General features: G+C 35.7%; 1 non-coding gene across 1 annotated transcript; it reads right to left on the bottom strand.

Moving 5' to 3' along the window:
- Window positions 1-21,386: 21,386 nt before the first annotated feature.
- Window positions 21,387-21,518, bottom strand: LOC111899256 (small nucleolar RNA snoR104). Its single transcript, XR_002852836.1, has one exon. It is a non-coding gene; the product is annotated as a small nucleolar RNA snoR104 (small nucleolar RNA).
- Between the last annotated feature and the right edge of the window lie 751 nt (window positions 21,519-22,269).

Raw genomic sequence — 22,269 nt, 5'->3', positions numbered from 1 at the left:
CCACATGGTTTTGTTAAGTTAATTAAAAGTTTAATTAAAAGAGAAAGTTAATAAAACCACATAGTATTTTAAAAGTATAAAATACACCCTATACTATATATATACATACATACATACATATATATATATATATATATATATATATATATATATCTGTGTGTGTGTAACATTAAAAGTCTAATATTATATATATATATATATATATATATATATATATATATATATATATATATATATATATATATATATATATATATATATATATATATATATATATATATATATATGAGTAAAGAGTCAGTCTTACCGTTAGTAGACCTCATTCACGAAGCTGGTCTATAAGGGGTGTTTAAAGAAATTGCCTATAAAATGGCGATTGAATAGGTATCCACTCTTACCCACCACACTCTTGACTAGTGGAGGGTCGTTAGCCGAACGGGTAGGATAGGACGGAAACCTTCCATTATAAGTATAATGAAGTACAAAGTAACTAAATGCTTTTTCAAATTCCCAAATCATAGTTACTTTAGGCAAAATGTGAAAATGTATGCTAATCCATGGAATGACACTTTGTACCCTTGCCGAGACGTTAGTGGAGCGTGTGTGGTTAACCGACACACTAATTTGGGTTTGGCATTGGTAGCGAAGGGTGACTCGATGTTTATCATAGATCAATGGAGCGTGTGTGGCTAACCGGCACATTCATTAGGTGATAGTAGCATTAAGTGCACCACATGATTCGCATGGTTATTCACACCTTGTTTGTGATCCTCGGCATCCCAGTCGCAAATAGTAGGGCAAAATCGAGATTAAACATGCCATTGAAAAGTTCAATGAATCTCAAAAGATCTAGGAGTTTCAATTCATTTAAAACCTAAATTTTCTTTTTCGTTTTTCAAGATGGAAATTGGTAAATCGTCATTTACCTACCTTCAAATATTCCGCAACTAGATTACGACATCCCTCTTCTAGGTTGTATAGTATTGAGTTGGATCCTAGCCTTGATGTTTCATTTGGGTGTTACATCAAGGATTCTAATCAACTTGACTTGAATTTCTCCCGTTTTGTAGATGTAAGAATCTAACAATGGTCTTCCCAAATCCCATGGAACAAGTTTTCCAAATGAAGATGATATTTCACGATATGATCGAGGAACCAGAGATCATGCTTCACTTCCTCCTGATGGGTTTTATGCATAAGAAACATTCCTATGTGCTCATACAAACCCTAATGCTTGGATCTAGGTTTCTCTATTGTACATGCTTTGATTCCAAGACTTACAAACCTAGATCTATCATATATAATTCAAAATTATCATAAGGAAAACAGATCTAAGTGTTTTACCTCTTTCAAGTAACTTGAATCCTTGTAATCTTCTTGATCTTGAGCTTAGAGTCACAAATGTAACTCCTCTAATGGTTCACAAACCCCACAAGAAAGAAGGCAATATGAGAGAGGGTGAGAGAGGTGCTGAAATCGGCCTAGGGTTCTCTTAGAATCAAGTGGTAGCCAATTTCCATAACTTAGGGGTCTTATTTATACTGCTGGCTGCTAGGGTTTCAGCCTAAACCCTAATTGACAACTTAATCACCAAGCAGCCCATATAACCTTTTAGATTAGGGCCCTTGGACGAAAATATGATGGATCCCCATCATAATTTCGTTCCCCCTTAGTCCATTAGGTTCTCCAGCCCAAAACTCAACTATCATGCATTTGACAGTTTATACCTCTTTATTTAATTAATCTCTTTTAGTCACCAAATTAATTCCTAATTAATTTATGAATAATACTAATTAAATAAATATGATTTCTCCTTTGAAATATTTTTCTTATAATATATTAATAAACCATAATATTCTCTCTTTTCTCCTTAAATTACCTTGTCAAGTTGCTTTGGAGAAGGCAATCCAAAAGGACCATGCACAACGGGGTCAACTACATACCAAATATAGTTACTGGCTTAGACACTATTCCAACAGTCTCCCACTTGGATAAGTCTAGTAACTATATCTCACATATGACTTCAGAATCCGATTAGCAATCGTAGCTCTTATACTTCACTGTCAACTCTGATCAACTTGTCCTTCAGATAAGGGATCGTATAATCCTCCGTTCTAGATATCATGCCGACAATGCTTATTATCCAACATTTGTTCCTCGATTTCCAATTTGTTTGACATAGAATTTAGTTGAACACATCAACTTCATTCTGACCGGGCCCGACACATAAGTCAAACCAAATCATCAAGTCGCCAAGATATCGCTTTTATTCTCTTAGAACAAAAGGAACAGATCAACTTTGACTCATATGCATCTATTGATCACTAATTGAATTATGCAAAATAATGCGTTTTATAACATCAAGTTACTAATGCGTTTGCACATCATCAATGCATAACCAACCAGCAAATAACAACCATATCTCTAAGTTTTATGACTATATGATCTTATCACTTTGCGATCACTTAAGGCAAAACACCACGAAGTGATACCAGCAAACGCGAGTTTATTCTAATGCTCAAATCATATTCATAAGCACTCATGAACTTTGCAGCAAACCTTTGCTATGCCCAAAACCTTTTAGACAATATACAAACAATTCATGACAGTCTTCACTCATATCTACTTCCAAAATACGACCGACTGTGGACTGTTTGAATAATCCTATCATTCAGGGAGTCAAAACATGCAAAATGGAAACAATAGATAAATAACCAACACAAGATAGTAGCTTTACTCATAAATAACACAATTTTATTTATTCATCAAATGTCAAGTACAAACTATCTATTACACGTTTCCTATCTAATCCAAACTTATATCATCCTTCAGCCCAATGCTCCTAGCGTGCTGCAAGTGTTTGACCCTACTCAGTCCCTTCGTAAGGGGATCTGCTGGGTTTTCTTCTGATGATACCCTCTTCAAAACGAGGAGTCCTTCTTCTACTCGATGTCTGATAAAATGGTATTTTCTGTCGATATGTCAAGATCTACCATGATCTCTCGGTTCCTTGGTCAAGGCAACCGCTCCTTCATTATCACATAAAATTTCCATCGGCTCCTTTATGAATGGCATAACTCCAAGGTCTCCAATGAAGTTCTTCAACCATATAGCCTCCTTTGACGCTTCGCTCGCCGCAATGTACCCTGATTCGCACGTTGAATCAGCTACGTTCTCCTGCTTGGAACTTTTCCAAGTCACAGCTCCTCTATTTAGGGTAAAGACCCAGCCCGATTGCGATCGGAAATTATCCCAATCCGTCTGAAAACTAGCGTCACTGTACCCTCGTACCCTTAAGTCATCACTCCTACCGAGGACTAGAAACCATTCCTTGGTCCTTCGTAGTTACTTAAGAATATTCTTTACCGTAATCCAATGAGCTCTACCTGGGTTCCCCTGATATCTGCTGACCATGCTCAAAGCAAAGGCCACATCAGGGCGAGTACAAGTCATAGCGGACATGATAGAGCCTACTGCGGAAGCGTAAGGTACTCAGCTCATATCAGCTATCTCTGCCTCTGTACTGGGGTTATGAGTCTTACTCAGCTTGGTATTGCTTTGGATTGGCAACTCCCCTTTCTTGGAATTTTCCATACTAAAATGCTTTAGTACCTTATCCAAGTATGTATCCTGACTGAGTCCTATCAGTCTCTTTTCTCTGTTTCTTACTATCCTTATTCCCAGAATATAAGCAGCCTCTCCGAGGTCCTTCATAGCGAAACATTTCCCAAGCCAGGACTTGACCTCCTGCAAGGTTGGGACATCGTTTCCTATGAGCAGCATGTCGTCGACATACAATACGAGGAAGCTTACTATACTCCCACTGGCTTTGACATACACACAAGATTCATCTTCGCTTCGCAGAAAGCCAAACTCTTTAACCTTCTCGTCAAAACAAAGATTCCATCTACAAGATGCTTGTTTCAATCCATAAATGGATTTCTCAAGCTTGCATACTCTATTTGGATGTTTCGCATCGACAAAACCCTCTGGTTGATTCATGTATACATCCTTAGCCAACTTTCCATTAAGGAAAGCAGTTTTCACGTCCATCTGGCATATTTCATAATCATGAAATGCAGCTATCGCAAGCATTACCCAAATAGACTTTATCTTCGCAACTGGTGAGAAGGTCTCATCATAGTCAATTCCAGGAGTTTGAGTAAAGCCCTTCGCAACCAATCGTGCTTTATAAGTATGCACTTTCCCATCCATGTCCGTCTTCTTCTTGAAGATCCACTTGCACCCGACTGTCTTACGACCCGGTACATTATCAACCAAATTCCAAACTTGGTTGTCGTACATGGACCGAATCTCGCTGTCCATCGCCTCTTTCCATTTCGCAGACTCCGGGCCTGCCATGGCTTCCTTGTAGCTGCTAGGTTCGTCCAAATTTACTAGTGTACTATCACTAATAAATGTATCCCCTTCAGTAGTAATATGAATTCCATATAACTTGGGTGGAACACTAGCCCTAGTAGAACGTCGAAGAGGTAATGAATCGTCAACAGGTTCAACAGGAGTTTCCTCCTCAGGTTGAGTGCCAGTGTCAGAGGTTCCTTCATCGCTTTGATCTTGAATCTCTTGAAGTTCAATTTGCCTCCCACAGTTTTCTTGGCTTATCAATTCCCTTTCTTGGAAAACTCCTCTTCTAGCAACAAAGACAACATTGTCACTCGGTCTACAGAAAAGATAGCCAAATGACTTCTGTGGATAGCCGATAAAATAACACTTCTCACTACGAGGTTCGAGCTTGTTGTGAGTCTCTCGTCTTATGAAAGCCTCGCAACCCCAAACCTTAATATGTGCCAACGAGGGAGCCTTCCCTGTCCACATTTCGTGAGGAGTCTTGGAAACCTTCTTGGTGGGAACTAAGTTAAGGATATGGGTGGCAGTCTCTAAGGCATACCCCCAGAAAGCTATTGGTAATGAAGTCCGACTCATCATAGAACGAACCATGTCCAACAAGGTCCGATTACATCTCTCAGCCACACCATTCAATTGTGGCGTCCTCGGAGGCGTCAATTGCGAAACAATTCCGCATTCTTTTAGATAGTCGTGAAACTCAAGACTTAGGTACTCTCCTCCTCGGTCTGACCGAAGCATCTTGATTTTCCTGCCCAGCTGATTCTCCACTTCATTCTTAAACTCTTTGAACTTTTCAAAGGTTTTTGACTTTTGCTTGATTAAGTAGATATATCCATATCTACTATAATCATCTATAAAAGTCACGTAGAAGCGGCAAGCATCCCTTGTGGTGGATCTAAAGGTCTCACACACATCGGTTTGTATGAGATCCAATAAACCCTCACCCCATTCACAAGTGCCAGTAAAGGGTGACTTGGTCATCTTCCCAAGTAAACAAGATTCACACGTGTCATCGTCCCTAAGGTCGAATGACTCCAACACTCCATCCTTTTGGAGTTGGGCTATGCGTTTCTTTTGACATGGCCAAGGCAACAATTCCACAAGCATGCTTTGTCTAGACTAGTAGACGAATCAATATTTAAACATTGTTTCCTAAATTATCAACAACCATCACAGATTCATAAATCCCATTACAAGGTAATGCATTGAAGTAAAAGACACCATTCAAATAAACATTAATAGAACCATTACTATTATCAAAAGAATATTTGAAACCTTGTTTAAACAACCCATGAAATGAAATAACGTTTCTTGCCATATCTAGCGAATAACAGCAATTGTTTAAATCTATCCCTAACCCATTACTCAACACTAAAGAATAAACACCGACTTTGGTCACAGGCGACGATCTTCTGTTCCCCATAATTAGGTTCAACTTTCCATGTTCCACCTCCCTACTTATTTTTAGGCCATGCATATCAGAACAAATGTGGTAACCACACCCAATATCAAGAACCCATGAAGTAGCAAATGACGAGTTATTAGATTTAATAGAATACATACCTGCAAAGGTGGGCTTAATCTTCCCATAATTTATATCTTGCAGATACTGAGGGCAGCTTCATTTCCGGTGGCCCTTTTGGTGACAATAGAAGACCTCTGCTTCCTTGGGATCGGATGAAGGTTTAGCAGGGCCTGCTTTGGTCCCACTTGAGGATGAACCATCACAAGGCTTCCCCTTATGGTGGCTCTTACATGGAGCCTTCCTCTTTTTACCCTTTCCTTGACCTATTGCCATCACAGGAGCAACCACAGCAGGGGACGGTGCAACGGATTTGTCTTTGAGGTTTCTCTCAGCAGTCCTCAAGAGTCCTTGGAGCTTGCTCAAGGAGACCTCCTATTTGTTCATGTGGTAGGTCATCCTAAACTGGTTGTAGTAGGAGGGCAAAGAGTGGAGGATTATGTTGATAGCCAAATCCTCATCAAACTTAACATTAAGTTTGACAAGACGATCAACATACCTTTGCATTTTCTGCAAATGAGAGGTTAGGGATTCTCCACTCCCCATCTTAACGGTGATCATGTTAGTAATGATCTCATTGCACTCTTGCCTCACGCTCTGGTGATACCTGTCCAGCAAATCCTGATGCATTTCATACGGATACATGTCCTCATAGGACTTTTGGAGTTCGAGGTTCATGGTGGCCAGCATGATGCAATGAACTTTCATAGCATCAAGCTCATGGACCTCAAAGGCGGCCACCTCTTCAGGAGTAGCAACATCTGGGATGATCTTTTCAAGCTTTTCATCGATGACATATTCTTTATCCTCGTAGCGTGTGATCATGCGAATATACCTCATCCACTCGTTGAAGTTTGACCCATCAAATGTCACTTTCTGACACAGGTTCATGATCGAGAATGACCCAGAAGCGTTGTTGTTGTTGTTTGCAGACATCTGAAAAAGAAAGGAACAAAGTTTGATTAGAAATGAATCCCTAATTCAACACCCAAATGAGAAATTAGGTCTAGGATCCAACAATATTATTTACAACTTAGAAAGGGATGCCATACTCTAAAAGTAAATAATTTGAAGGTAAGCGAATGACGATTCACTAATTCTCACCATGAAAAACGAAAAAGCAATTTAGGTTTTAAATGTATTGAAAACTCCTAGATCTTTGAGATTCATTGAACTTTTCAAAGGCATGTTTAAATCTCGATATTCTTTTCAAATTTGCGACTGGGATACCGAGGATCGCAAACAAATTGTGAATAACCATGCGAATCAACATGGTGCACTCAATATCTCTATCACCTAATCAATGTGCCGGTAAACCACACACGCTCCATTGATCTATGACAAACATCGAATCACCCTTCGCTACCAATGTCATCCCCAAATTCATGTGTCGGTTAACCACATGCGCTCCACCAACGTTTGACAAGGGTATGAAGGGTAATTCCATGGATTAGCATCATTTTCATATTTTACCCTAAATTAACTAAGATTCGGAATTTGTAAAACATGTAGTTACTTTGTATCTTACATTATACTTTTAATGAGGAGAGGGTTTCCCTAACCTACCCGTTCGGCTAACGACCCTCCACCAGTCAAGCAAGTGGTGGGTGTGAGTGTACACCCATTAAGCGTCATTTTATAGACAGTAACCTTATACCCACCTTATAGACCGGCTTCGTGAATGAGGCCTACTAACGGTAAGACTAGCAGTTTAAGTTATACATACATATATATATATATATATATATATATATATATATATATATATATATATATTAGTTAAGCTTGTAATAATATATAATAGTAACAAGTTGAATTTTAAACTTGTAAAATTCTAAGGGTTTGAAATTTAAATTATTCAAAATTAAACTTTTAATCACAAAATTCAAATTTCAAAACTTGAGGGCAAGTTTTGAACTTTTCAAAACATAAGGGATCAAATAACAAATAATTCAAATTAAAAAATTAATTTCATAATTATCTATATTTGACCTAATCTTATTTTAGTCATTAGATAATTACCAAATAATTTTAAATAATCCATATTTATCATATAAACAACCAATATTCAAAAAGATTTGAAATTATCTATTGTTTTGGCAAGGATAACCATTTAATTAAGATAAAATTCGATTTTAACTTCAAAAAACGATTTAGGCATCAAATCCAAGTCAAAACAGTAGCTAAATCCCGAAATACCCTCTGTCTAACGCACAAACTCGCCGAGTAGGGGCCAACTCGTCGAGTCCAGATATTGACTCGCCGAGTTGAGTCGGGCAGAGGCAAAAAACTCGATTTTCAGCAAGTAAAACAGTTAAGCATCACATACAATTGAAACCAATCAAGGATCTGATACCACTGATGGGTTTTATGCATAAGAAATATTCCTATGTGCTCATACAAACCCTAATGATTGGATCTAGGTTTCTCTACTGTACATGCTTTGATTCCAAGACTTACAAACCTAGATCTATCATATATAATTCGAAATTATTATAAGGAAAACATATCTAAGTGTTTTACCTCTTTCAAGTAGCTTGAATCCTTGTAATCTTCTTGATCTTGAGCTTAGAGTCACAAATGTAACTCCTCTAATGGTTCACAAACCCCACAAGCAAGAAGGAAATATGAGAGAGGGTGAGATAGGTGCTGAAATCGGCCTAGGGTTCTCTTAGAATCAAGTGGTAGCCGATTTCCATAGCTTAGGGGTCTTATTTATACTGCTGGCTGCTAGGGTTTCAGCCTAAACCCTAATGGACAACTTAATCACCAAGCAGCCCATAGAACCTTTTAGATTAGGGCCCTTGGACGAAAATATGATGGATCCCCATCATAATTTCGTTCCCCCTTAGTCCATTAGGTTCTCCAGCCCAAAAGTCAACTATCATGCATTTGACAGTTTATACCCCTTTATTTAATTAATCTCTTTTAGTCACCAAATTAATTCCTAATTAATTTATGAATAATACTAATTAAATAAATATGATTTCTCCTTTAATATATTATTCTTATAATATGTTAATAAACCATAATATTCTTGTTGGATTAGTGTCTAAGTCCATAACTATTTTGATATGTACTTGACCGATGGTGCATAGTCCTTTTGGGTTGCTTTCACCAAAGCAACTTGATAGGATGAATTATGGAGAGAAAGGATTAAATATGATTTATTAATATATTATGGGAATAATATATTAAAGGAGAAATCATATTGTTTAATTAATATTAGTCAATAATTAATTGATAATTAGTTTTGTGACTAAAAGAGATTAATTAAACTTAAGGGATTGGAATTGTAATTATAAGATAATTGCAATTTGGGCCATGGATTGCCATGTATTAAGGGGTGGACGAATTATATGGGGAAGCCCATAAAGAAATCGTCCAAGGCCTTAATTAAAGGAGTCTATGGGTTGCTTAGGGCTTAAGCATCCAAATTAGGGTTTCCTTGTTAGATAACCCTAATTGCCTAACTATATATAAGACCCTAATGACCCAAAAACATGGACAAGACTTCTTCTAGGGTTAGAACACGTTTTGGGCAGCCTCCATTCTCTCTCCTCTTCATCCTCTTGCTTATGGTGTTTGTGAACCATTAGAGGAGTGACAATTGTGACTCTAAGCTTTCTAAAGTCAATACAAGGAGATTTGGGATTGTTATTGCTACATAACAATCAAGGTAACATCTTAAACCTATTATCATGTTAATATGATTACTTGAATGCTAGAATTAGGGTTTATAGTCTTGGATAACTTGCATGTACAATAGAGAAACCTAGATCCAAGCATTAGGGTTTGTATGAGCACATAGGATGTTCTTAGGACCAAAACCCATCAATTCTCTCTTTTCTCCTTAAATTACCTTGTCAAGTTGCTTTGGAGAAGGCAACCCAAAAGGACCATGCACAACCGGGTCAAGTACATACCAAATATAGTTACTGGCTTAGACACTATTCCAACACCTCCACCTCCTCCAATTATTCTCCCTAACCCACAAGTTTGAAGGCTTGAAAAGTTCATGCTCACTCAAGCCCTTTTGGCAAGTAAACATGAAAATGGGAAACTTGTGTGTGCACATATCTTAGAGATGAAGTCATACATTGATAGGTTAAGGATGATGGGTGTTGATATCTCAGAGATGTTGGCTGTTGATTGGGTTCTTCAGTCGCTTCCTGAATCATATAGTGAGTTTATTAGAGAGTACTATATGATGGACCACGACGTGACCCTCATTGATCTCACTTATTTGCTTATAGCTGTTGAATCAGCAATGATTTGGTGTACTGGTCAAGCAAATTTGTCTGGTGAATCAAACTCCTAAACTTCAATGGACACTAGCAACTTTGGAAGTCGAGAAAGGACTAAGTATGAGATTGTCCCCTGTGCTGTGCCAAAGGAGTCCATTTTCTTTTATTGCCAAGAGAAGGGGCATTGGAGACGAAGCTACCCAAACTACCTGAGAGATCTAAGAGATGGGAGAGTCAAGACGTATGGCTCTACTTCAGGTAAAATCCAATAACTAAATCTATAAGCTCCTATTCTTTGATTTTCAATACATGAGGTGATAAGATTACATTTTGATGTTTTGTAGGATCGAAGAAAAGAGAGGAAACTTAAGGGAAGAAGTAAGCTGAATCTGATCATGACGAAATGGATTTCGATCGCATTGCATGAAGATCAGATTTTTGAGCTACTAATTTAGAGTTAGAATAGATTGCTTAGAAATTGAAATAGCATAGTTTTCATTTGAATTGCAATGTAAGGACAAGTTTTCCGCAATAAAATGAATTTTGATTTCGTCTTATTTATTTATCCTTGCAATGGCATATGTGAAAATGGATGTTTATGTATTTCTAATTTTAGCAATGTTGAATTGGATGTGATTCTTGATTATGTTATTTGTGAAATGTCGAGAATTTACCAAATAGGGAGAGTTTCTCATCGCCCAAGTTTCAATTGGACAAAAACTTGGAATCATGCATTGCGTGGTGAATGAGAAACTTCATATTTGGAAATTAGACTAAATCTTTGGCAAATTGTCAAGTGAAGGACTAAGAGATCGAGTACACTATGGTGTACGTTGATCAAGTCCACCATAAGAGTGATAAAGTTTCATCATGATTTACTAAAGTTTAGTAAATATGATTATACTTATAAGATTAAGTGTAATTCTGAGTTGGTTGAAAGAGTTTCAATGAATAGCTGAACGAATAAAGAAGAATCAAGTAGGCAGAAAGATAAAAGTTTCTCCATTCTAAGAAGAAGGGAGAGTACCTTTTATTATGTTTTATGATAAGTCTTAATGATTAAGAACCATATCTCAATTAATCCTCTAGACGAGTCTTAGTGCATTTCTATGTCTAAGAAGAGGAATCGAGAATTGTGGAAATGGTTAAATCAAGAAGTCAATCATACTTCATTCCAAAATCAAGTATTAAAGTTATACTCCAAGATTGTAAACTGAGTGACATGTCTTTCGTAGGTTTATAACACTCAACAAATGTGGAATTGGAAAAAGTCTTCTTATTCCTGCACATTTGAGATTGGTAAGTTGTGATGTCTTGGATAAGACAAAGACCAACTAAAACCAATTATGTGAAGTAATAGTCTTGATAAAAACTACACTAACTCTTGAATATTTGTTTTTTCAAGGAATGTTTCTTGACAAGATAATCTTATATGTCAAGGAGTCAGTGGGAGTCTTAATGGTCTTGACAGGTTTCAAAAAAAAATCAAGAGTTCAACCTAGTTGATCATCACTAGCACACGACTTGAGGTTTAAAGCCTATCGTGGATGGCATACTCTTTTTCTATGCCATTCCAATTGAGTTAATTATGCATGTTAGTTTTATGAGTTCCCATTTGAATGCATAAAGACAAAACACCTTGATCAATGACAAGTACATTGATATGAAATGGTGAGTTGCTTGGAAGACATGGTGGGCATTCATGTTACCATGAGGCAAGAAATCGAGATTGAGCACATTCGGTTCATATAAGTTTGGATTTGTCGCAAACTTTGGTTTTGGCAAATTCACATGGATAGGAACACATACACTTTAAAATCTAAGTGTCATGAGGTTTCCCTCCTTCATGAAAATGATTGTAAGGAAATGCTTTCACTAAGAGAGATTTTAAGAAGATTGCAATTGTGAAAATTGCATTCTCAAATTCGATTATGATTACGACATCCCTCTTCATAGTTTGAATTGTGAGATTTGGCAATTAGTCTGAATATTTGGTACTTAGTAACGTAAGTTCTGAATTTCTTTAGACACACATGTGAGCTTTCTAAGGAAAAGGTGTATGAGGTTAAGAAGCTTAGATAAAGGCTTATCAAAGCATCAGGTATTTAGAAATATGAACTTAAGGAATTCAATAAACATTGTTTTTTGGAAGTTCAGACGTTTTCTGAATATATGTCAAAGCTAGTGGGAGCATAAGTGTTATGCTTGTATGGTAATAATCACCGTTTTAGTGGGAGCATGATTATTATTTTAAGTATTGCAAGTTAGCAATATTAATTATAGAAAACAAAGATTCACTTTGCAAAGTTGCAGGGGTTGAAAAGTTGTTTTGCTATAATTAAGGGAGAGAATATTATACTTTATTTCAAATCTAAAGGCTTAGATTGTGGGATTTTAATCAAATTTAGTCAAATATATATGAATGTTGTGTTGGAATGGTTCAATATGAGGAAATTCTATATATGGAAAGGATAATTGCATTCTCAAAATTTGGTTATGATTACGGCATCCCTTTTCATAATCAAAATTGTGAGAACATGGCAATTAGAAATATTATAGCAGAAGACTGGTAAAGTATCACGTCTTCATGTAAGACATTATGAATCATGTTCCATACGCTTCGGGTATAGGATCGATTGCATATGCTATAATGTTTGACCATTCTAAAATTTTCCAAATGTTTAGCGCATTAAGAGGGAAAAAGGACTAGAACGGTTTTGGCTAAAATAATTAAACAACTATCAAAGGACGATCTAAGGTTCGCCAAGGATTTGTTGCTTGTGAGTAGTTGGAAGTATAGTATTTGATGGACCATGTTGACATTATTTTGAATAAATACGACTCTATTTAGAATGAGTTGTCATTAGGCAAATATGGAAATGTTTCCATATTGGGAGTTGGATATTGAAAGTCTATAGCTAGATTAGAAACTTTTATGCAAGAAGGATGTTCAAAGGAGTGTACTTTGAATGTGAGACTTTGCGTGTATGGAATTGTCTTGTAACAATTTCCGATAGAATACCTTAGAATTTCATTAGCCAAGTCTTGGTGACTTTTGTGTTATTACATTACGAAAGGATCGTTGCATAAAATGTTAGAATCTGACATATTCCAAAAGTGGCAAGAATTTGGTATTCTTACACTAATGATGAGGATTGGGAATTGTGAAATGAGTGTCATTGGAAAGGTTTTCAATTGATCTATTTCACAAAGTAAGGATCATAGGTAACATAGTGTGCATGCTCGGAGCATGGGACAACTATTGTTGTAATTCAAGTATTAAGTTGATTATCCAAAACATTGAACAATGAATAATGAGTAGTCAATATGGTGTGTAAATAAAAGTGTTTTATTTACGCTCAAAAGTTTTGGGGCCATATAGGATTAAGTATTATCGTTGTGTTTCATTTTTCATGTTTTAACTTCCAGAATAACTGGGTTATTCGAACATCGACAGTCGGTCATACGTTGGAAGTAGGTATGAAGGAAGGCTATCATGAATCTGTCTGTAGATTGTCTAAAGTGTTTAGACATAGCACAAGTTTGTTGCAGAGTTCATGAGTGCTTTGATAAGATTAAAGTATTGGATTAAACCCACGCTCACTTGAATCCTTCATGGATTTATCACGGGTGATTAGTGAGACGATAACATTGTATATTCTTGAAACCAAGACGTGTGAGTTGTTATTTGCTGGTCGATTGCACATTGATGATAAGTAAACGCACCAGTAACTTGGTGTTATAAAACTTATTGTTGTGTGCGATTCGTTTAGTAGGTGCAAGCAAGCATTTGAGTCAAATTTTATCCATTCCTTTTACCCAAGGTGGGATAAAAGTGATATCTATGGGCCCCTCGATGATTTAGTGATGACACCCTAAGCGCTTGGCCAAGCCGGGACTAAGTTGATGTGTTCAATTGTAGTCTATTGTCAGTCGTCATAAATCAGATGTCGGGAAACAATACATAGACAGAGAGAATGATTTAAATCCATATCTCGTGTCTATACTATATATTGAGAATGGAGGAATATATAATCCCTTATCTAAAGGACACACGTATCTGATAAGATCAGAATTGACATCGGCTTTTGAAAGCTACGATTGTTGATCAGGTTCTGAAGTTATGCAAAATAGTTATTAGTCTTATCCAAGTGGGAGACTGTTGGATTAGTGTCTAAGTCCATAGCTATTTTGGTATGTACTTGACCCGATTATGAGCATGGTCCTTTTGGGTTGCCTTCACCATAGCAACTTGTAGGATGAATTAAGGAGAGAAAGGATTAATTATGATTAATAATATATTATAAGAATAATATATTAAAGGAGAAATCATAACGTTTAATTAATATTAGTCAAGAATTAATTAAGAATTAATTTTGTGGCTAAAAGAGATTAATTAAACTTAGGGGACTGAAATTGTAATTATAATTACAATTGGGCTATGGATCACCTTGGAATATAGGTTGGACGAAATCTATGGGAAGCCCATATGATTTTCATCCAAGGCATGTTCCAGAAGGGGTCCATGGGTTGCTTAGGGCTTAAGCGGTCAAATTAGGGTTTCCTTGTTAGATAACCCTAATTGCCTACCTATTTAAATGCCCCTTGAGACCTAAAAACGTGGCTAACACTTATGAAGGGTTTCCTGGACATTTTTGGTTGCCTCCTCTCTTCTCTTCTTCATCTAGTTGCTTAGTGGTGTTTGTGACTCCATTAGAGGTGCAACACTTGAGGCACTAAGCTTTCTGAAGCCAATTACAAGAAGGATTAGATTGTTATTGCTATATAACAATCAAAGATTAGATCTAAACCCTATTTTATGTTAATGTGATTAATTGTATGCTAGATCTAGGGTTTATGGCTTTAGATATTCAATTACATGTTCATTAGACAAACTAGATCCAAAAGCTATTAGAGTTTGCATGTACATCATATGAATGATGTAGTACTTAAAACCCATCATTTATATCATTGTAATACAAACTATGTTGGTTCTTGGTCAAATAATGTTTCCTGATACTCTATAATTCCAAATTATCTAATGAAAATATCTAAACTCTACTAATTGTATACTGGTTCAGGAGTTAAAACTAGTGCAAGGGTTTGACCTTTGGGTGGTACACTATTTAAGGTTATTGATGATGGTGGTGCGGAGAAAACACTTGCTTATGAAACAAAAAAGAAGGGTGCATAAATTATGATAGAAAATCAGACTTAAGGTTGGATTCTATCAATTTTGGTATTACTAATAGTAGGTGTTTTGGTAATGATGGAATTGGGGAAGGACTGGAATAGCCTATTCCACTGAATTGAAAAAAAAATGATTGTGTTATCTAATGGAATGGAATGGACAGTTCTTGAAAGAATGTAATTCAGTCAATTTTTTTTATTGCTTAGTCTGAGGGTTGTTTATTTTCATTCCTTAATGGAAAATGAAATAGTAAATTGCAATGTTATCTGTTATCTTAACGAATGAAGCTCAAGATATAGCTTATATTCATCGTTTGACGTTTTACCTTATTTTCGAAAAAACACTAATTGCCCTTCATTTGTCGTCTTTGGTACATGCCTTAGAACTCATATCTGGTATTTACATTGGGCTTCTTTTCTTGAACCAAATATAATGAAATATTATTAAGTGAGCTAAGAATCATTCAACTATAATAAGTAGCTAAGGTTGTGTTTAGTTATGGAAAAACAATTTTCATTTTCCGTTTTTTGTTTTCCCTTTTCAGTTTTTGTTTTTCGTTTTCAGTTTTCATTGGAAAATTTAGAAAACACGTTTAGTTAAAACCTATTCGTTTTTCATTTTTAGTTTTAGAAAATTAGAAAACGCGTTTAGATGTGTATATTTCTATCGATTTTCATTTTTAGAAAACGGTAGCGGTGGTAAGGTGGGGGCAGTGGTGGTGTCGATGGTGGTGGTGGCGGCGGTGGTGGTGATGACAGACAGTGGTGGTGGTGGTCTTGGCGGCGACAGTGGTGGTGATTATGGCGGCAGTAGTGGTGGTGATGGTGATGGTAGGTCGGTAATTGTGGTAGTGGTGTTGGGTTTGTGTGTGTGTATTATGGGGGTGGGTGTGGGTGTGTGTGTTTGTTTGTGTGTTTGCGTCTGTGGGTGTGGGTGGGTGTTTGTGTATGTGTACGGGTGTGGGTGTGTGTTTGTGTGTGTGTGTGGGGGGGGGGGAGGTGTTGGGGTGTGTGTGTGCGTGGGGGTTGGGGTGGGTGTCTGTTTATGGGCGTGTGTGTGTGTTTCCAAAAAACGACCCATTTTTCCGCAACTAAACGCACCATAAGAGTTGGTGAGAAAATTATTGTCATCACTTTGAGATCACAACATAGACATCCTACGTTGAACTTTATGGGTCGTGCTTAGAACGGGTCTTCAAATTTTCTAATTTATATATATATATATATATATATATATATATATATATATATATATATATATATATATATATATATATATATAAAGACAATTCACTATATTATTATCTACACACAACAAGAAGATCAAAGCATTTCAAAGCCATAAACTCATAACTAAGTGCCAATGACATATTTGCAAACATAAAACAACCAAAATACTATTGATACTACCATACAAAGGTTAAAAAAATTATAAAAAAAAGGTTGTTTAAAGTTGTAATGTCTTAATTAAAAAAAAATTCTTTTGAAACATTAATAAAATAAAATACATTTGAAAATAATCCATTTAAAACCATAGCTTTCAATGTTAGTTATAACAAAATCATTTGTAAAAGATAGAATTCTTAATATCAACAACTTTAAAACATGTTAAAACATTCAATACACATTATCAGGGTTATTAAAAATGTAACATAACCAAAATAGGCAATCTATAATCCCATATTACATATTTAAATGTCATAATGATAATATAACAAAAAAATCTTTGAGAATGTGAATATCATCTGCATTCACGTTGGTTCTTGCAACTGTTTACCCCGGAGAGTTATGAAAAAGATCAATAAACAATGTGTAAGCATAAAGTTTAGTGAGCATACACACAAGAGCGAATCTTGTATAGGTCTAGGAGGGGCTATCCCCCCCCCCCCCCCCCCCCCCCCCGTTTTTTTCAATTTTTGGCTTAGAAATAACCTATATAACCTCAAAATTTTTAATTATATGCCTACACAAGTGTCCAAATTGGGTTGTGGCCCCTCTTGATTCCAATAGTCTGATTTTCGAACAATGATGAGAAGTCAAAATCGATCGTTACCCAGCCCCCATCAACCATCGTTGCTAGTCGCTACCTCTGTACCTCGCTCAGACCTCAGTAGCTACCTCCATTTGCCTCCACAACGATTGTCCACAGTCACCGGTCATCGGAAATCAAGTATGGAACGCTCCAGTTCTTTCTTCTCCTATTCTTTAATTCTCTCGGATTCATCTCAGAAACTCATTCATTTGATTTCTAATTCTATTAATTAATTGAATTGGTCCCGAGTGGCTAAGTTAGGAATTAAAAATGCTCTTGTTAGTCCTGTAGTCTTGTTCTTTTTTTCTTGTTGTGAATTGTGATTTCACTGATTTAGGTCATTGTTGATTGTTAGTTTGTTACAAATTTTAGATGACATTGACTTGGCAATGAAAATCTATTTTAGTTTTCAGTTTTCACTTTTCACACATTGTTAAATGAGTTATTGCGGATTTTTGTTAACGTTTGTCTAGAATAAACTATTTGTTTCAATTGTTTCCCCATTTTGATTTTTATAGATACAATAAGGGGAAAGATGAGAACCATTGATTATTTGCTGAGTTGTAACTCTTTTTCTAGGCATTTTTTGTGTTTATTTGATGAAAAAAATGGTTTTTCCTTGTGTAAGAATGTTAATTTTATTTTAAACTACTTTCGCCCCCCAAACTACTTGTTCAAGCTCCGCCCTGCAATTAATATCTTTCTTACACCTGACACTACACCAAAGAAAAGACTTTGTAACTACATTATCAAAGATAAAGGGAAGCCTTCGGTTTTGTAGCTCCAAAAGGCAAAGAGTTAATGTAATCCCATATCATCCACGAAACCACATAAAAAACACCTTTCAAGACCCATTTAGCAAAAGCCGGAAAACACAAGGCCTTACCAAACCAACCAATCTGCATAACAAGACAAGCTTGGAGTCAGAAAACCCCAAAAATGACAAACTTGAAATATAATGTTAGCCGAAAGAGAACAATTATAAAAAAAGAAGAGAGGAAGACTCCATAACGTCTTCACAAATTAGGCATAATAAACTAGGAAAATCAATATCCCTTCTATCGAGAACGACCCTAGTCGGAAGTCTATCAAGAGTTAACCTCCAAGCAAAAGTATTAATTTTAATAGGGGCTTCCTTACTCCACCTAATAGGAGTGCTCGCAACCAATAACATCTTCTCGTCAATAAAAGAGCGAGTTGAAGCCACAACAAAAATCCCCCATCCCCGAAAGAGATCACCACCACCTATCAGGAGTCGAAGACAAAAAAACATATTCAATTAGCGAATTAAGTCCCTCCCATTGAACACTCTCAGCTCCTCCTCTAGAATGTCTACAAAGGCAATTCAAAATAGATTCATGACTCAACTTTTCCTTTACCGTTATACCTTTAGAATTCTCCAAATTGTAAATTCTAGGAAACTGATATTCAAGCACCAAACCGCCTAACCGCACATCATCCCAAAAAGAAATAGAAGCACTATCCCTAATCTTTTTAATGAACAACTGTAACGGATGCACATCAAGACTAAGTTGATTCACAAATTTGACTATATCCACCTAATTTGAACTTCTATTAGGAAAAGTAGTCACAACAACATAACCAACATTACCATACATGGGTTTAATGACCGAAACCCAAAGAGCCAAAGGATTAGTTAAAAAACGCCACACCCATCTGAAGTGTAAGGGAAGATTAAGAGCGAACAAACTGCTTACTCCAAGACCCCCATGATTTTTATGAGCTAGAATATTTTTCCAACTAACAAGCAATACTAGAAAAACAGCCTTTTACCACGCTCATTGCGTGTCGTAAAAGGCTCAGACGACACACAAATGCGCGTCAAGGAAGGCCCTGTCATAAAGAGAGACGACGTGCATTTACGACGCGCATTTACGACACGCAATTACGACGCGTGTTTACGACACACAATGCGTATCAAGGAAAGCCCTTTCATAAAGGAAGACGACACGCATTCGCGTGTCGTAACCTTACGACGCGCGTGTTAATGACACGCAATGCGTATTAAGAAAGCCCCTATCAAGAAAGGCCATGTCATAAATGAAGATGACACACATTTTTGCGTATCATAATTTTAAATGTTTTAAAAAAATAATCTTTATAGGTTTACTTATTTTCTAATTAAATTTGTATTTAATGTTTTATAATAGAAAATAAAATATCATATACAAAAAATAGAATCCATTGCTTAAATTTAATGTCATACAATTCTATTTCTTACAATATATAAATTTGCATCTAATCTACTATGTACATCAAATTCCAACTAAGTAACTTCATTTGCAGGAGGAATTAACTCCATGCTTCAAATCACCAATAGAATAATAACAAACTGCACTTAGAGTAGACTACCTTCTTTTGGCTCCATTACTTCCCAAAGAGATTGACTCCTTCCATAACACCAGATTGTAATTCCTCCTTATTATTGGTATTGGAAATATCACAGAACTTGGTGTATTCCAAGATAATCTGATATCCTTAGTGCTAGGAGATGTTGGTGGGCATTAACCAATTGACCAATGAGAACTCATGGTGTAAGCAACTAAAGAACATATTAAAAGCATTAATGTAGTAAATAATAATTATGAAATTTAATATATTAATGACATAATCGGTTTTAGCTAACTGATAGAGTTGTTATATAAATATGTTATTAACTAATATTATCATATCAACATTACAAACAGCAGATAAAAGATATAGCACCTTGAGTTATAGTTATGATTTAACATAAAAAAATGATATTTTTAAATATTTGGTGCTAAAATTAAAAATAATCACCTTTGCGTTCCATTCCATGTTCTTTAACTTCCCATTTAGCATTAGCAATTTGATCAGCATACCTGCCGAGGGGCAGTTTAGACCTTTACCAATTCATATTTTCAGACTCTGCACTTTTCTTCATAATCCACTTGGACACAGTTTCACAGTCCACAAGGCGATGAGTTTCTTTTGTACACTACAACAATAGCAAAAAAAATATTTTATCTTTTATATAGAAAAATCATAAACTAATATTTTAAACTTTTATAAAAATGCATGAATTATGATACTCACATTCCAACAAAAGTTGTATGAGCAATAGCAAGTTACATTATAGCTTCCACTTCCAAGATCAAACTCAATAGCACAATCACGTCCAGGAGCAGGTTAGAAAAATCTTTTCTTAAAGTAGCCAACAAGATTCAGACTACAATTACAGAAAATGAAAAAAGTACCATGTATGGTCAAAACAAGATTCATACTACAATTATAAAAATCTTTTTTTTAAAGTAGCCAACAAGAGTTGTCAAGAAAATAAACTTACAGTGACAGATCGCAAATATCTTCTCTGAAACAAATCGAATATTTTGGCCTTCGGGAGCTTTTGTAGTGTTTCTATATAATCCTATCAACATATTCAAGACCCCATTGATAACACATAAAAAGAATTCTATAATTTTTATTTGTTAACAAAAATATGAAAACAAGTTGAGAGCTTTGAAATGAACACCTGGATTTCATCCGCCTCCTCAGATATATCAGCATCCTTCCCTCCAAGTTTTCTTAGGGCTGCATCAAACTCTTTCTTTCTTCCAATCTTTGCCTGCATGCATGATGTCAAACATAATTTCTTGAAGATAAATTAAACAACTTCATGAATCATGATAGTTCACATACCAGCAATCTAGGAGATTCTGGTACAAAGAAAATCCCACTAATAGAACAGCACAAGGGGTTAATCCTGCAAACAGAACACTAGAATTCATCACCTTTTATTTTCTTTATCCATACGAATGCCACTAGTAGTAAATAAATATAATTTAGACTAATTTAAAACATGTCAATGCCAAGGTCCTCCATGTTAGCACTGTACCAATTATAAAGGCAACATACACTCCTGTACATATCTTGAATTCCACCAGTAGTAAATAAATTTAATTTTGGTGCACATCCCTGTAGTGTAGTGTACCAATCAATTATCAAATCAATTTTTTATTTTTTTATTACTAATATATGGTGAAAATATGTATCTCATAGTCAAGAGGCTTGCAGACATGTCTCGCGTGCAACAAGTAGGAAAAGCAGAGATTTTTCATTTTTATTTTTTGTTGTAGGAAGGGTATATCAGGCAACATTTAAACTTTAAATGCTCCCTTCCTTTACTTCCAATTTTCAATTCCCTATTTCCTAATAATAATTAGTTATACCTGAAAAGGGTGTGAATATCAGCTGTTGTAAAGAAGCCTCTTCCATTAAGATCTAAACATCAGAAAAGATATGTAATTCCCTCTGGAGTGTCTTTGTTTTCCAGGGCTAGAACATAGTCAAGGAAACTCTCAAAGCCCATCTCCCGAGTATTTCCTCTTCCCGTTTTACCCCTACGCACATGCTCATGAAAAGTTATTGGACAAATTAATATCACAAGTCATTTTAAATATATATAAATTATCAGATTGAAAAAATAACAGAAAAAGATAAAATAAGAAAGTAATTCTTAGTTCTTACCCCTCTCGATAAAAAGCAATAGAACAATGTTCGGGTGATGCCTGATATAAAAAACAACCATGTAAGTAAAGTCTGAAAGCATGAAATTCTTATGCATCAAGAAAAGATTTCATGCAGCAAATAAGTTATACAAAGAACATTAAGATAGAAGGGATTTGCTAGTTGCTATTCAAAAAGTGCAAAGAAGACTCTGTAGCTTTTGATTCTTGAAAACTTTCTTAATTCTTGGAAAGACTCCCGACTGATTCTAAAAACTATTAAGTAATCAAATGCCCGTTATTATCTATAACATAAATCAAAACTCATAGTTTTTTGTTCAGTTTCTTTTCATTTTGTTTTTTGGGTGATGTGTAACATGGTTTTCTACAAATATATATATAAAAAAGCCACCATATGAAGCA

This window comes from Lactuca sativa, chromosome 5 (assembly GCF_002870075.4).
Source record: "Lactuca sativa cultivar Salinas chromosome 5, Lsat_Salinas_v11, whole genome shotgun sequence".
Classification (NCBI taxonomy): Eukaryota; Viridiplantae; Streptophyta; class Magnoliopsida; order Asterales; family Asteraceae; genus Lactuca; species Lactuca sativa.
The sequence above is the reverse complement of the archived record's forward strand: the minus strand, read 5'-3'. Positions and strand labels throughout refer to the sequence as shown.